Genomic DNA, 16,006 nt, shown 5'->3' with positions numbered 1-16,006 from the left:
CTTGCATGAATTAGAAAAACTTGTTTGAAAGTTGTTTTTCCAACTATTAGGTTGCCAGTTGGGGAGGGGAGGTCAAAGGTCTGGGTTCCCTGTATTTAGATCACAGTCTGAATAGCTTCCATGGTCTTCCTTGCCGCACCCTGTGGTCTCACTGCTGACCTCCTTCTGTAATAGCTCTTCCCACTCCTGGCAGTTTCTCAGGCACTCCAGGCCCTTTCTAATGCCTGTATTACAGGAACACTCATCAGATAATACCTGTCACCTCAGAAGCGTTCCCTGACAACTCTGTAAGTTGTACCCTTTGGAAAGATAAGCAGTTGGTTCAAATATACCCCAGTTGATGATTAGGATTTTCTTCAGCAGTCGGGCAGTTGGATTTTAACAACCCCAGAAGATGGAGACTTCTCATTAAGGAAGCAGAGGAAGCAAGTGCCCAAGGTTGCCCAGTGGCAGTCTGAATTACTGGCCTCTTAAACATTTAAAGTTTGGTATGTAATACATTGACATGGCTAAAAATTCAAAAGATAAAATTAAGGACTACAGTAGAAGTCTTGCTGCCTCTCCAGTTCCCATTCTGGAGGCAATGTGATCAGTATGTTTTTTCCCATCAGGAGATAACTCTATAAGTATATAAATGCAATATATATGTTTTTTTTCCTTTTTACCCAAATGGTAGGATATCACACATGTTGATTTCTTTTTTTCATGTAGTTATATATTTCTGAAGGTATCACTGATTTGACAGACATGAGGCTGAGCAAGCTCCGGGAGATGATGAAGGATAGGGAAGCTTGGCACGCTGCAGTCCATGGGGTCGCAAAGAGTTAGACACAACCGAGTGACTGAACAACAACATTATCTTTGAGCTTATTCTATACCGGTTCATCAAGAGATGCTTTGTTCTTTTTTATGAGCGCACATTGATAAGTTGTTTAATGTGGCCCCTACTGTTGAATATCTTTTTTTTCCAGTCTCTTTTACAAAAAGTTTTTTGCATATATCTTCATTTATCTGTAGGATTAATTCTAGAAGCAGAATGGCAGAGTTAATATACAGTATGTATATTACTGTATGATTCCATCTATATGACATTCTGGAAAAGGCAAAATTACGGAGACAGTAAACAGGATCAGTTCAGTCACTCATTCGTGTCCTGAAATATTTCCTGAATATTTCCTTCCAATGAATTTCAGGACTGATTGAATAGTTTGATTTCCTTGCAGTCCTAGGGACTCTTCAAGAGTCTACTCCAACACCACAGTTCAAAAGCATCAGTTCTTTGGCACTCAGCTTGCTTTATGGTGCAACTCTCACATCCATACATGACTACTGGAAAAACCATAGCTTGGACTAGGTGGACCTTTGTCAGCAAAGTAATGTCTCTGCTTTTTAATATGCTGTCTAGGTTGGTCATAACTTTCTTTCCAAGGAGCAAGCGTCTTAATTTCATGGCTACAGTCACCATCTGCAGTGATTTTGGAGCCCCCCCAAATAAAGTCTCTCACTGTTTCCATTGTTTCCCCATCTATTTGCCATGAAGTGATGGGACTGGATGCCATGATCTTAGTTTTCTGAATGTTGAGTTTTAAGCCAACTTTTTCACTCTCCTCTTTCCCTTTCGTCAAGAGGCTCTTTAGTACTGTGCTTTCTGTCATAAGGATGGTGTCATCTGCGTCTCTGTAGCCGCCATTGGTCAGAGGGAGGACGGAATGAGTAGGCAGAGCACCGAGGATAATTTGCGGCCAGAAGCCATGGTGTTTGATGCTCTGCTACTGCTGCTACTGCTAAGTCACTTCAGTCGTGTCCGACTCTGTGCGACCCCGTCCCTGGGATTCTCCAGGCAAGGACACTGGAGTGGGTTGCCATTTCCTTCTCCAATGCATAAAAGTGAAAAGTGAAAGTGAAGTCGCTCAGCCATGTCTGACTCTTCGCGACCCCATGGACTGCAGCCTACCAGGCTCCTCCATCCATGGGATTTTCCAGGCAAGAGTACTGGAGTGGGGTGCCATCGCCTTCTCCGGTATGATGCTCTAGTGCTATATAATATCACTATACGTTTGTCTAAGCTCACAGAATGTACAACTTCAAAAGCGAGCCCTACTGTGAACTATGGTAGTTAGTGATAATATTGCAATGCTGCTTCTCAACTGTAACGAATGTACCATGCTGGAAGAGGATACTGATGATGGGAGAGGCTGTACGCATATGAGGGCAGATGGTTTAGGAGAAATTTAACTGTGAACTTAAAACTGTTCAAAAAACAGTTTATCATAAATAGCAAGCAAGGAAAAAAAAATGAATGTACTGACAGAGATTCTGCTTGTCCAGTCTGACAGAATTGTCATCTACTTTTATTTTTATTCTTCTGAGTGTGGCAGAAGCAAAGCCACATGCCATAGCTTTTTTCCTGGGCTTACAGCTGACCTATGTTTTACCCAGTGCCTTGTACTCTAGGTAGGGGTCTTAATGGCATTCTTGCCAATACACGAAAACAAATGACACATCTCCTTCCAAGGCAATGAAGAGCTGGTAAGTCAATGAAGGCCAGTGATTCTGATCTCCTAGCTAGAAAATGGTAGAAAAAGCTGCTCAACCCCATCAGCCTGCGCAAACCAGCAAGCTTTGTGGCATTAAGCTACTGTTATCTGCACTTTTTCTTATGATAGCATAGCCTTGTTTGGCCCTGATGAACTCAGGAAGTCGAGCCTGCTTTTTATATTTGTCTTAGTTTGTCTTATGGTGACCTTCTATTGTAATCCTTTGGCCATTTTTCTAGTAAAATCCATACACCTTTAAGTACCATGCTATATTAAATGAATTGTAGGGTGGCTGCTACCTTACTGTTGCTACATTTCATCATTTCTCTGCTCTTAAATTTCTTAAAGGTGACTTTATGTAGAATGAGCTTCCCTGATAGCTCAGTTGGTAGAGAATCCGCCTGCAATGCAGGAAACCCAGGTTCAGTTCCTGGGTTGGGAAGATCCACTATAGAGGGTTAGGCTACCCACTCCAGTATTCTTGAGCTTCCCTGGTGGCTTAGCAGGTAAAGAATCCGCCTGCAATGCGGGAGACCTGGGTTCGATTCCTGGGTTGGGAAGATCCCCTGGAGAAGGGAAAGGCTTATTCTGGCCTGGAGAATTCCACGGACTGTATAGACCATGGGGTCTCAGAGTTGGATGTGACCGATCTACTTTCACTTCCCTCTACCTCACTTATGTAGAGTAAGTTCTCAAAAGCGCAGCTGTTTGTTTTACCCTTTCAATTCTAAGCACTCCTTCCACCTCCAGATTCTGAAATCCCTAAGGGAAATTAGTAAGGTATATTGCATCAGTCAGGTACCAACCTCTACATCTCAGTGGCTTAAAATTATAAAGGCTTATTTCTTGAACAAACCCTACATGTTCATGGAGGGCTGGTCATGGTCCTCATCCCAGAAACCAGGTTATGGAACAGCCTTTCCAGCACATCGCCAGCTGTCCATGGCAAAGGGCAAAGGCAGCATGCCCCAGCTTTCAGAGCCTTTTCTCAGGAAGTCGTCAGAAGCAAGTTCCATGGCTCTACCTGAGTTCAGCGTGGGGAAGTGAGATTTCACCAGGTAAGAGAGAGAACTGAATATTTGTGAACAGTTGAGCTTTTATAAATATCCACCATTTGGAGAAAAATACGCATTATTTGGGTTTGTCCTGGAAGCATCACACAGCCTGACATACCAGCAGTGAGGCGACATGCTACATCTACACGCCACCAGCTACGTCTTGACCACCCCACAGAGACTCACCCAAAGTGGTCGTTTTTACCCGGGAATCCTTCCCCACCATCATCCTCTAGTTCAGCCTTGGGAACGTTGGTTGGATGTTTAGCTTGTTCATAGATTTTTAGCTGTTGTTATTCATGCTGCAGTGAAAATAATCAGTATACATATACTTTTCAACCATTTTCATATAGGAAAAATAAATTTACAGCCTCCTAGGAAATACTGATCAAGTTTCCTAAAGAAAAAAAAATCTGCTGCAAAGGTGGCATAGTTAGCCTGTACTTGTAAAACACATCATCAAAGCACTCAAATTTAATGAAGCAGCTAAAACACACACTTCACAGCTCACTCTCAAATCCTGGGAAAGGGCAATTCACTGCCCCCACCCACAGAAATTGATTAATCATTTAATATAATTAGTATGCTAGGAACATCTGAACTCATGTGCTTGCAATTCTATTGTTATTTGGCAGTCCTAGTTGGTTTAGAAACAGTAATTGATGGGTAACATAATTATCTAATCACTGAACTTCTTACTGCAGAGACCACAAACATACTATTTAGGTTCCAGAGGTTGATTATTAGCTGAGTGAGGAAATTTCACGTATCAGAAAGGAAAACTGAAGAACTGATCATCCACAGCCCATTGGCTTCTAGGTAGGTAGATTCTGTGGGGGGGACCTGTTAGAATCCATTGTTGTCAACACATCTAGTATAACATTGTGACCGGAATGAAAGATGTGTAAATTCTCTCCCTTCCTCCCAGTTTAGTAGTTCTCTGATGTGCTCATTCTTGTTTCCTTTTTGTATGAGATATGTTGGTACAATGACTGCTTACAGATTTTGCTCCTCTATGCTCCATTCTATTCTTTTCTTCTCTTTTTTTTTAATACAGTCCATCAGTGGAGAACTGGAGGCTTCCCGAGTCAGATCAACAAAAAAGCCCAGGGCAAGACTAGGAAGGGCCAAATCCAAAGCTAGAAACCACCACAAAAGCTGTTAGCTGCCAACAGAAAGGCTTTAAGCTTTCCTAATGGAATGGTGTAACAGTAGAAATTAGTATGTTTAATTATGCAACAATATAATTGATTTTTTTTCTATTTGGGTGATTTTGGTGTTGTTCCGCCCCCCCCCCGCCCCCGCCCCCGCCCCCGCCCCCGCCCCCGTGCAGCATGTGGGATTTAGTTCCCTGACCAGGGATCGAACCAGCGCCCCCTGCATTGGAATCACAGAGCCTTAACCACTGGCCCGCCGGGGAAGTCCCTCATTGATTATTTTTGTGTGATTGGTAAAATCCGTCTGAAGTTCTGGAAATGCTTTGAGTAACAGCATTCTCATTGTTTCAGGATGGTGCTTTTGGTCTTCATGAATGTCATCAGGTGTTAGAAAAGCCGCTGCCTTTTTAAATAAAATAAAACTCATCTCGAGGTCTGGCAGATTTGTAACAGATTTTAAGTAGGGTTGGGAGGTTAGACTAGTCAAGATTGCTTTGACTTTCAAGGGCTGTTAGTGATCACCATGGCCACCTCCTTGACAACCCCCCCCACCCACCCCGACAATACTCTGTAGTGTAGGTGGGACCAGGAGAAATTATTTGAAGAAGATTTTTATTAAATCTAGAGGGCTTAACTGGTTTGGTTTAGTCACTAAGTCGTGTCCGACTCCTGAGACCCCCTGGACTGTAGCCCGCCAGGCTCCTCAGTCCCATGGGATTCTCCAGGCCAGAATACTGGAGTGGGTTGCCATTTCCTTCTCCAAGAGGGTTTAATTATGAGGGTTTAATTAATTAGAGGAAGGGAAGGCATAAGTCCAACTTGTTTTACAAGACAAAGAATACATTTGGGACCCACCCTTGAGGGTTTCCCTGGTAACTCAGTCGGTAAAGGATCTGCCTGAAATGCAGGAGATGGGTTTGATCCCTGGGTCGGGAAGATCCCCTGGAGAAGAAAATGGCAACCCACTCCAGTATTCTGGCCTGGAGAATCCCAGGGACAGAGGAGCCTGGAAGGCTAAAGCCCACGGGGTCGCAAAGAGTCGGACACGACTTAGCAACTAAACCGCCACCTGACGCCTTCGGCAAGCTTCTTGCTCCACCTCATGTGTGCACCTCTCATGATAAACGTGAGACAATGCTGTGCGTTTTGGGGGCAGCGGTTAAAGACAAGGGCACCAGAGTCAGACCAGCTGAGTTCAGCCCCTGCACTCCCATTTCCTGGACAGATCATCTTGGGGGATCTTTCAGGATAAATCCTGTCATTTGTAAAATAGGTGAACAGTCCACCCAGGGTCAGTCAGCATTTCTCCCGTGCTACCTGGGGAGAAGGAACACTCTGAGAGTCTGGATGTCTAGTCAGACTTAGTAGACAGAAGCATGTCTGCAGGGGAACAAAGGGGTCTATCTATTATGTCATGACGGCATGAGGGAAGTTTCTCTTAAGAGCCGATTCCCTTTCCTCTGACTCTGCTTTTCCCCAGGTTACCACTTTATCAAACATTGAGTCTTCCAAGTAGACCAGGAAGAGCCCTTTTCCTGCAGGTCTTGCGAATTGCAGGCAGATTCTTTACTGACTGAGCTACAAGGGAAACCCCCAAGAGTGGGTCCCAGGAGCCCTTTTTCTGCAGACCAAAGATCTGGATTGTCCATTTATGGATCACTGATATCCTCTTATCCAAATGTGTTAATTCTCACTAACCCTCTAATCCTTAATAATTTCTCAGTGAGCTAACATTGTTTCTAAATATGTAAAGTGTCTTTAACTCCAGTGTATGTCATAATCAACTTGGATATAAAAACAAATCCTGTTCCATCTCAGTACAATCAGGAGAAATTTTTATGCTAACATTTTTCCCTAAAGAAGCTGAACTTTGAGACAGAAGCGGATTCCAGCTCAGGAGTCCCTGTGTGTGGTTTATCACAAACGTGCGTGCTGTCCAAGAAGTGGACAGGAAGAGAGAAGCCAAGTCCCAGGGGTCTCAGCCTCACAGGGGGGTTTCTGCCCGATTCCACAAGGACCACTGGAGAGGGAGTGATGCCTCGGAGGGCATCCTGACACACGGCAGGGAAACGGCCTTCGCACCTTTCCTGTACCAGCCGGTCTCAGGCTGGGGTTACCCTGGGCAAGGGGACCCAGTGTAAGTCCAGGGCGGCCTCGCTGAGGGTCACAGGTGCCCAGAAGCTAGGGGGGTGGGCAGCATGGGGGCATTAGCAGGATCCAGACGCCTCAGGCGCAGCACCCGCAACTCCACCCCCAGCAACAAAGGGGTTCCATGGCCCTCTTGGTAGTTGGTTTTGTTTTTGTTTCTTAACGAAAGCATTGTCATGATCAACAAGTTCTTTGGCCAACATTTCAAGTATAATAAAATCAGCAAACAGTCCTGCATGAATTAACTAGCTTTGGGTGTTTTGAAGCTGTTTGTGAAAGTAACCAGTTTTAGGTAAACATTTGAATGTGGTGTTTCCACAAATGTGTTTGCATTCCTGCCTCTAGCGGGGGAGTAATTATTTAGGTACACGTAGATGGCAACCCACTCCAGTGTTCTTGCCTGGAGAATCCCAGGGACGGGGGAGCCCGGTGGGCTGCCGCCTACGGGGTCGCAGAGTCGGACACGACTGAAGTGACTTGGCAGCGGCAGCAGCAGTCTCTCCTACATACGATGAATTGTTTTTTAATTGGAATGCAGTTGATTTACAATGTTGTGTTCGTTTCTGGTGTACAGCGAAGTGATTCAGTTATGCGTGTGTATGTATTCTTTCTTGTGTCATTTTCCATTATGGTTTATTATAAGATATTGAATATACAGTTCTCTGTGCTATCCAGGAGGACCTTGTTGTTTATCTATACGATGTTTCTAGTCAACTAAATATTGTAATTTCTAAGCCAAGGATGTTTACAAAGCTCTCACATATCTCAAAATGAATGAAAACATTCTTAACAAGCTTACCGTAAACCACTTTTAATTTTGAATAAGTGGTAAACATATGTTTGACTTACTGGCCAATCAAGTGTGGAGAATATTCTAAGGAATAGTTCAGTTGCTTTAAATTTTTCACATGAATATTTAAGAGAATATTTAAAATGTAAATTAACTTTAAAAACATGTTCTAGATTATCTATAAAATTATTTCTATTTTTAAATATGCTTACTATGTGTGGGACTCTCAAACTTCTTAAATATAATGCTAACAAGCAAGTGTTTTTCTTAATTACAGAAAATATGCAAAGTATAGAAAAAGAAAATTTGTGAATGCCATTCTCCAGAGAGAACCATGTTATTTTGGTTTCTTTTCTTCCAGTTTCTTTTTTGTAAATTAAAAAATATTGTAAAATTTCCACCTGTCATGATGACAGTCAATAATTGGTGTTAATAGGTAATCTGGACAAGATCTCTCTCTGAGGACAATTAGAGAAGTAGAGTACATTTTACATATATATAATATTCTCTCTCTATATGTATATCCATGTTCAGTAACTATGTAGTTTCTGACTCTTTGTGACCCCATGGATTGTAGTCTACCAGGCTCCTCTGTCCGTGGAATTCTCTAGGTAAGAATACTGGAGTGGGTTGCCACTTCCTTCTCCAGGATATTTATCTCCACACACACACACACACACATATATATCCACAAGTATGTAAAATAAATTTAAGCACATAGACAAAGTAAATATATGTGCATATATATGCTACACACACACACATATCTGTGAACTCAGAAGCAGTGGAGAGTCACAGAGCCCAGATCCAGGATGACCCAGGGAGCTGAGAAAGAGGGGAGCATGCACAGCTGCTTCTGGAAGGGGCAGCTGAGGGGCAGAGAGGCTGAGCGGTGCTCTGACAGGCTTGCTGGGCGACGGGGAGAAGATGGAGAGATCCAGTTCCAGGCATTACGGGAGGAGGATGCCGACAGACTGCCCGCACTAGTGCTGGGCGTCCCCCAAATCTATCCCCCTCAAAAGCAGCAAGAGTGACCTTTCTGAAACTAGCCACACTATGGCTCTCTTGGGCTTGAAACGCACCAGTAACTTTAAGTTTCAGAGTAAAATATAAGAAAAAAAATTTTTTAAGGACAAAAGGACTACAGGACTCCTACACTAGCAGTTTTCAACCCTATTTTTGTGTCGAAAGGACTCAACACCCTGTTTTATAATGGGAATTTATAGTGCCCTCGTGGGCTTCCTTGGTGGCTCAGAGGGTAAAGCGTCCGCCTGCAATGCAGGAGACTCGGGTCCAGTCCCTGGGTTGGGAAGATCCCCTGGAGTAGGAAATGGCAGCCCACTCCAGTCCTCTTGCCTGGAAAACCCCATGGACGGAGGAGCCTGGGAGGCTGCAGTCCATGGGGTCACAAAGAGTCAGACGTGACACTTTTCACTTTTCACTTTCCTTTCCTTGACTATCATGATATGAAATTTATATATGACAACTAATCTACAAATATAATTTCAGAAAAATCAATATAGTGCCTAAGCTGTAATACGAGGAAAAATAAAAGTATTCTATAATAAAATAATGTGTATTGCAAGATATAAATTTCTGCATAAGCTAGATCAGAATGTACTATGAAGTGCTAAGAAGGTATTTACTCCTTTGTGCAGAATTCCTGTGAATATAAGCTGATACAGGTTATCTTTATCTGCTCAGATACCGTAAAAAAAAGTGTTGCCTCCGGTGCTCTGATTTTTGAAAGGTTTAAAAATTCTTGGTAAGGACTTCCCTGGTGGCCCAGTGGTTAGGAATCCACCTGCCACTGCAAAGGACATGGGTTTGATCCCTGGCCCGGGAAGATCCCACATTCCCAGGAGCAACTAAGCTCAAGCACCACTACTGAGGCTGCAGCCTAGAGCTCATGCTCCACAGGAGAAGCCCCTGCAGTGAGAATCCCGTGCGCTGCAACTAGACAGTGGCCCCCACTCGCCCCGCCTAGAGAGCAGACCCCGCTCCCTGCAACTAGAGAAAGTCCACGTGCTCGAAATGAAGACCCAGCACAGCCACAAATAAATAAATTCATTTAAAAAAACTCTTGGTGACGTTCCAAACAAAACCCACAGGGAGCTTCACTTGCTTCACAAGGAAGTCACACTCCTAGAAAACACAGTATCCATTCAAACTGTGCAAAAAGCAGTGTGTGTTTATACATGAGATGAAGTTAAGTTCCAGGCTCATATAATAAGGCAGATCTTTCCACTTATCTACAAAACAGAAACAGAGTCACAGATGTAGAAAACAATCTAATGGTGACCAGAGAAGAAACGGGGGAGGGATAAATTGGGAGACTGGGATTTATATACACACACTCCTACATGTACAAAAGATAAGTAATACAGACCTACTGTATGGCACAGGGAAGTCTACTCAATACTCCATAACGACCCATGGGGGAAAAGAATCTAGAAACCAGCGGATATATGTGTACATAACTCAATCACTTTGCTGTTTACATGAAATTAACACTGTAAATGAAATGAATGTAAATAATGAAATGAAATGAAAAGTAAATAAATGAAATTAACATTGTAAATCAACTGCCCTCCAATAAAAAATTTTAAAATATAACAAAATTGATTTGTCTTTCCCCTCTAAAAATGGAGCAAGATATTTGAAAGTTGTTAAACACAAAACAGTTCCCCAAGGAGTGAGACTGTCCCACTCCCAGGGCTTCTGTCTTCCCTGGCACCCCACTCCTGCATAAAATATCAGGAGTGTCTTTGTCATCATGGTGACAATCAGAAATACCCCTACCAATTTTTAAAGTGCCCCTGAGATGGGACTTCCCTGGAGGTCCTGGTGGTTGAGATTCCATGCTTCCACTGCAGGGGACAAGGGTTGAATCCTGCTGGGATCCGTGGGAGTCCATGGGAACTGCATGCTACCTGGAGTTTTTAATTAAAAAAAAAAAATACCCTGAGATGGAGGGACAACTCTCTTTGAGAGCTGCTCTGAAGTGACCCAGGGCACAGTTACCTCCCTGACCTGATTTCTCACTGCATTCTCCCTTGCTCCTGCTTCTGGAGCCTGGCCTCCTCGTGTGTGTGTGTGTGTGTGTGTGTGTGTGTGTGTGTGTTTAGTTGCTAAGTCGTGTCCATCTCTTTTGTGACCCCGTGGACGGTAGCCCACCAGGCTCCTCTGTCCATGGAAGTTCCCAGGCAAGAATACTGGAGTGGGCTGCCATTTCCTTCTTCAGGGGATCTTCCCGGCCCAGGGATCGAACCCATGTCTCTTGTGTCTCCTGCATTGGCAGGTGGAAATTCTTTACCACGGTGCCACCTGGCCTCCTTGCTGCTCCTCAAACTCGATGACACACGCTCCAGCTTAGGGTCTTTGCAGTGGCCATGCAGGCTCCTCTTCACCTGGAGCTCTCCTCCTTCAGACGCGGACAGGACTCCCCCCCTCACCTTCTTCAGGTCTTTGCTTAAACACCACCTTCTCAGCGAGGCCCTCTGGACCCTTTATGTAAAACCCCCTCACCCTGCACCTTGGCTTTCCCTCTCCTCTCCTCCATTTATTCTCCCCCTCAACATGCGTGTCTGATATCCTCTTTATTTTATTTATTTATTGTCTATCTGGCCAGCCCCCACCCCCAGAGGCTTTAAGCCTGCTTTGGTCAGGTGTCCTGTCTGTTTTGTCCATGACGAGGCTCAATACGTGTTCCAGAAGGAGAGGGGACACAGAGTTTACGTACGTGCCCGTGCAATAAATACACAGAGCCATGGGCCTACGGGCCTCCCAGGTGTCTCAGGGGTAGAGAATCTGCCTGCCAGTGCAGGAGCTGTGGGCTCGATCGCTGGGTCAGGAAGAGCCCCTGGAGGAAGAAATGGCAACCTACTCTAGTATTCTTGCCTGGAAAGTTCCATCAACGGGGCAGCCTGGCGGGCTCCAGTCCCTGGGGTAACAAAGAGTCGGACACGACCGAGCATAGCACAAGCAAAACGGACCTACACCTAGAACGTGCAACATAGTAGGCAAGCCGTATAACTACGGATAATAAAGAAAATTTCATTCTAAAAAGTCAGAGGAGTTCAGAAAAAAGATATCATGGTTTTCGTCTACCTCTTTATGAGGAAGCTGGGTGTTGTGTTTGTGGAGGTGGTGATTGATTATGAAGTCAGCTTGTGGACTTTACCACCAACCAGACTGTGAACTTGGCAAGTACGGGGACCCTGCCAGGTCTTAGCCATTCCCCGTGTCTTCCTTCCTAACGGACCCCCAAATGTGTTTGGCTATCTGTCTTTCTCCAACAGATCCCGAGGATGCAGTGACTCACCCCTAGCACTAGGAGAACATCCTGTTTCCATCTATGTTTCCTTAATGCTACTGAGCATATATTAATGAGTGCATTTGGCATTCAGGTGTCTTTGAATGCTCAAATCTTTTGCCTATTTTTTTAACGAAGTTGTTTGCCTTTTTATTGCTGAGTTGGAAGAGCTCTTTGTATATCCTTGATAAAAGTCCTTCCCGAGATAATATGTATTATAAATATTTTCTCCTGGTCTGTGGCTTGCCTTTTTTAAATATAGTGTCTTTCAAAGAGTAAAAAAAAAGAAAAGAGAGGGGTGGGCAAGGAGAGGGATTGGGGAAGGGAAAGAAGGGTGGGCTTCAGGAAGCAAGAGGGTCCCCATCCAGATTCCTCTCCTTGCCCTCAGCCAACCAATGAGTTCAGAAACACTTGGGACAAATACCACAGATATCCCTCATATGTGGAATCTAATATATGATACAAGTGATCTGATCTACAAAACAGAAACAGACACAAAAGCATAGAAAATAAATTTATGGTTACTGATGGGGAAAGGATGTGGAGGAGGGTTAAATTAGGAACTTGGGATTAGCACATGCAAACTACTATATACGAAACAAATAAAAAACAAAATCCTATTGTACAGCACGGGGAATTATATTCAATATCTTGTAATAAACCATAATGAAAAAGAATATGAAAAAGTATACATATGTATATGGACAGCCTTCCTGGTAGCTCAGCTGATAAAGAATCTCTGCAATGCAGGAGACCTGGGTTCGATCCCTGGGTCGGGAAGATCCCCTGGAGGAGGGCATGGCAACCCACTGCAGTGTTCTTGCCTGGAGGATCCCATGGACAGACGAGCCTGGTGGGCTACGGTCCACGGGGTCATAGAGTTGGACACAGCTGAAGGACTAACACACAGTGTTATTTGTTATTGGTCAGTGGGGCCTGTCACTAGATTCTGTAGATTTTGTAAGTGGAGAGGTTAATTTGAGGGGAGAAATGGGGAAGAACTTCTGTAAGTAATATCCCTCCATAGCCAATTGATTGCAGGTGCTTAGAAGTCAAAACGGCTTGAAGCCCTCAATTCTCTTTGCAGTGTGAGGGGTTTATGGACCCCCAAACCCCACAGCTAAATAGAAGTGTCAGAAGTCATCACAGACCAGGCACAGCTTTGAGGGGTGTTTTGAGTTGGTCACGGGAGGCAGCCTTCCAATAACAGCTGTTGTGAGAATGCTTATTAAATTGGGCTTAATTAAAGGGTATTCAACAACTAAAGAAATGACACAGTGAAATTCCAGCCATTTCCATACTATACTAAACGGTGCCTGGAGGTCTCCATCTTTTTTTTTGTTTGTTTAATTGGACTGTAGTTGGCTTACTAGGTTGTGTAGTTTTGGGTGTACAGCAAAGTGACTCAGCTATACATATACCTATATCCACTGTTTTTTGTTTTTGTTTTTTTTAGATTCTTGTCCCATATAGGTCATTACAGAATAGTGGGTAGAGGTCCCTGTTGATTATCTACTTTATATATGGTGTATATATGTTATATACTGTATATATTTACACACCAGTGTATACATGTTAATCCCAACCTCCTAGTTTATCCCTCCCTCCCTTTCCTCTCTGGTAACCATAGATTTGTTTTCTACATGTGTGACTCTGTTTTGTAAATAAGTTTGTTGGTATCCTTTTTTTTTATTTCACATATAACTGATATCATATGATATCTGTCTTTCTCTGTCTGACTTACTTCACTTATTATGATCATCTCTAGGTCCAAATGCTGCAAATGGCATTATTTTGTTCTTTTTTATGGCTGAGTAGTATTCCACTGTACATCTGTAACACATCTTCTTTATCCACTCCTCTGTCTGGTGGTCCTTGCCTTAACCTGAGACTTTACAAGCTGAAGTGTACATCCTTAGTGAAACAGTCCACACGAGGCCCATATATTATCACCTGAAGAAAAATAACTTCTGCTGTTTTCTAAAGAAAGGGGCAGAGAGTCTCTTACTGGGAAGAGTAGGAACCAGTGTGTGTCTCACTCTGACTCTTTCCTTCAAAACGGCGTGCATTTCTGGGCTGGGCCTCAGGAAGGTCATTGTTTGTGGGTCATTGCATACTTACTTGTGGTGGGCGGGCTCATGCCCTCTCCCAGAGATGTCCCATCCTGGACACCCCTGGTAGTACAGTGGATAAGAATCTTCCCGCCAATGGGGAGGACACAGGTTCAATTCCTGGTCCAGGAAGATCCCACTTACTTAAGAGCAACTAAGCCTGTGCACCCCAACGACTGAGCCCGTGCTCTGCAACAAGAGAAGCCACCACAATGCGAAGTCCATGCACCCCAACTAGAGAGTGGCCCCCACTTGCCACAACTAGAGAAAGCCCGCACGCAATACATACGCAAATAACAGTAACAGATTTCTCCTTCTAATGCCTGAAACCCACGCGTATGTTAAGTCACAAAGCAATGCGGGGTTAAGGGTGCAGGTAGAATAAGTTTGCTGATCGGCTGACCTTGCCATGGTGCGTGGTGTGATCACAAGGGTCCGTTTAACATAAGAGGGAGGGCAGTGAGCCTGAGAGGCAGAGAGATGGCAAGATGAGATGGACTTGACCAGACATTGTGGGTTCTGAAGATGGACAGAGCGTGAGCCAAGGCCCTGGGGCAGCCTCTGGAAGCTGGGGGAGGCCAGAAAACAGGTTCCCCCCTCACGGCCCTGGAAAGGCCCGCAGCCCCGTTGACGCCTTGATTTTAAATCTGGAGAGAGCCGTGCTAGACCTCTGACCTACAGAACTGTAAGACAGCAAGTGTGCCTTTTGGGACGCCACCAGGTCGTGGCCACTCGTTACGGCAGCGGTGGGCACTCCCGCAGAGTTGTGCTGCGGTCTGCGTGTGTCCGGGTCTCCCTCCCACCCAGACCCCCCCAGCTCTGCTTCTCCCCACTGTGGCCCTTTATGAGTCACTCATAAAGTGCTTCTCAATGGGGGCCATCTGGCCACAGCTAGAGATATTTTGGATGCGTGATTGAGTGAAAGTTGCTTTGTCGTGTCTGATTCTTTGCAACCCCGAATTCTCCAGGCCAGAATACTGGAGTGGGTAGCCTTTCCCTTCTCCAGGGGACCTTCCCAACGCAGGGATGGAACCCCAGTCTCCTGCATTGCAGGCAGATTCTTTGCCATCTGAGCCACCAGAGATATTTTGTCACATTTGGGAGCTGGGAGTTTGCTACTGGCATCTCTAGAGGGTAGAAGCCTGGGATGCTGCTAAACACCCTGTAACGCACAGGACAACGCCCCCCGCCACCCACCAAAGAATTATCCAGCCCCAGATGCCAATAGCATCACTATAGCCAATAGCGAATATCCAGCCCCAAATGCCAATAGCATCACTCCTGGAAAACCCCGCTCAACACACACATCAGCTATACAACAGAATAGATGGGCTTGGGGGAGAGGGGCCTACATTCAACCCCCTTCCTTCATCCCTCCCCCTGCCTTTTTTTGAGTGGGTGGGGAGATGGGGCAAGAATGTTGTCTTGCTTTGTTTACGCCATGCATTCCCAAGTGGGTAAGGTAATAGTGCCTCCAAGGGGATGAAAACTGGTTTTTGAGGGGCAAAAAAGATACAAATATTACAATGGTCTGTGGCCCTCTGAAACTCAAGCCCACCTGACAAAATCTTATTCCTTGGTATTTCATTTTTTGCATTACAGACAATTTAAATGATATTTGGTTTTTTCCCCTTAGGTGAGTGACAATGAAAAAAAAAGTTGAGAAACATCGCCTTCCACTGAAGTGTTGGTCTTCTCCAGCAATGTTTTTTTCTTCTGATCTTTTGTTTTTTTGTTGGATTCAAGGGAAAAGTAGCCATAAGCTTTTAGAGTAGTTGCTGTATTGTGTAGCAAAGAACATGATTAAATGTTTTTGCAAGCTAGAAAATTGTTTAAAATATGTATGCTTGTGGATTTTAAAAAAATGGACATAAAGATATACAAACATGTCAT

The sequence above is a fragment of the Cervus canadensis genome, chromosome 31, assembly GCF_019320065.1.
Source record: "Cervus canadensis isolate Bull #8, Minnesota chromosome 31, ASM1932006v1, whole genome shotgun sequence".
NCBI classification, from domain to species: Eukaryota; Metazoa; Chordata; class Mammalia; order Artiodactyla; family Cervidae; genus Cervus; species Cervus canadensis.
Note: the sequence above shows the minus strand (reverse complement) of the source record.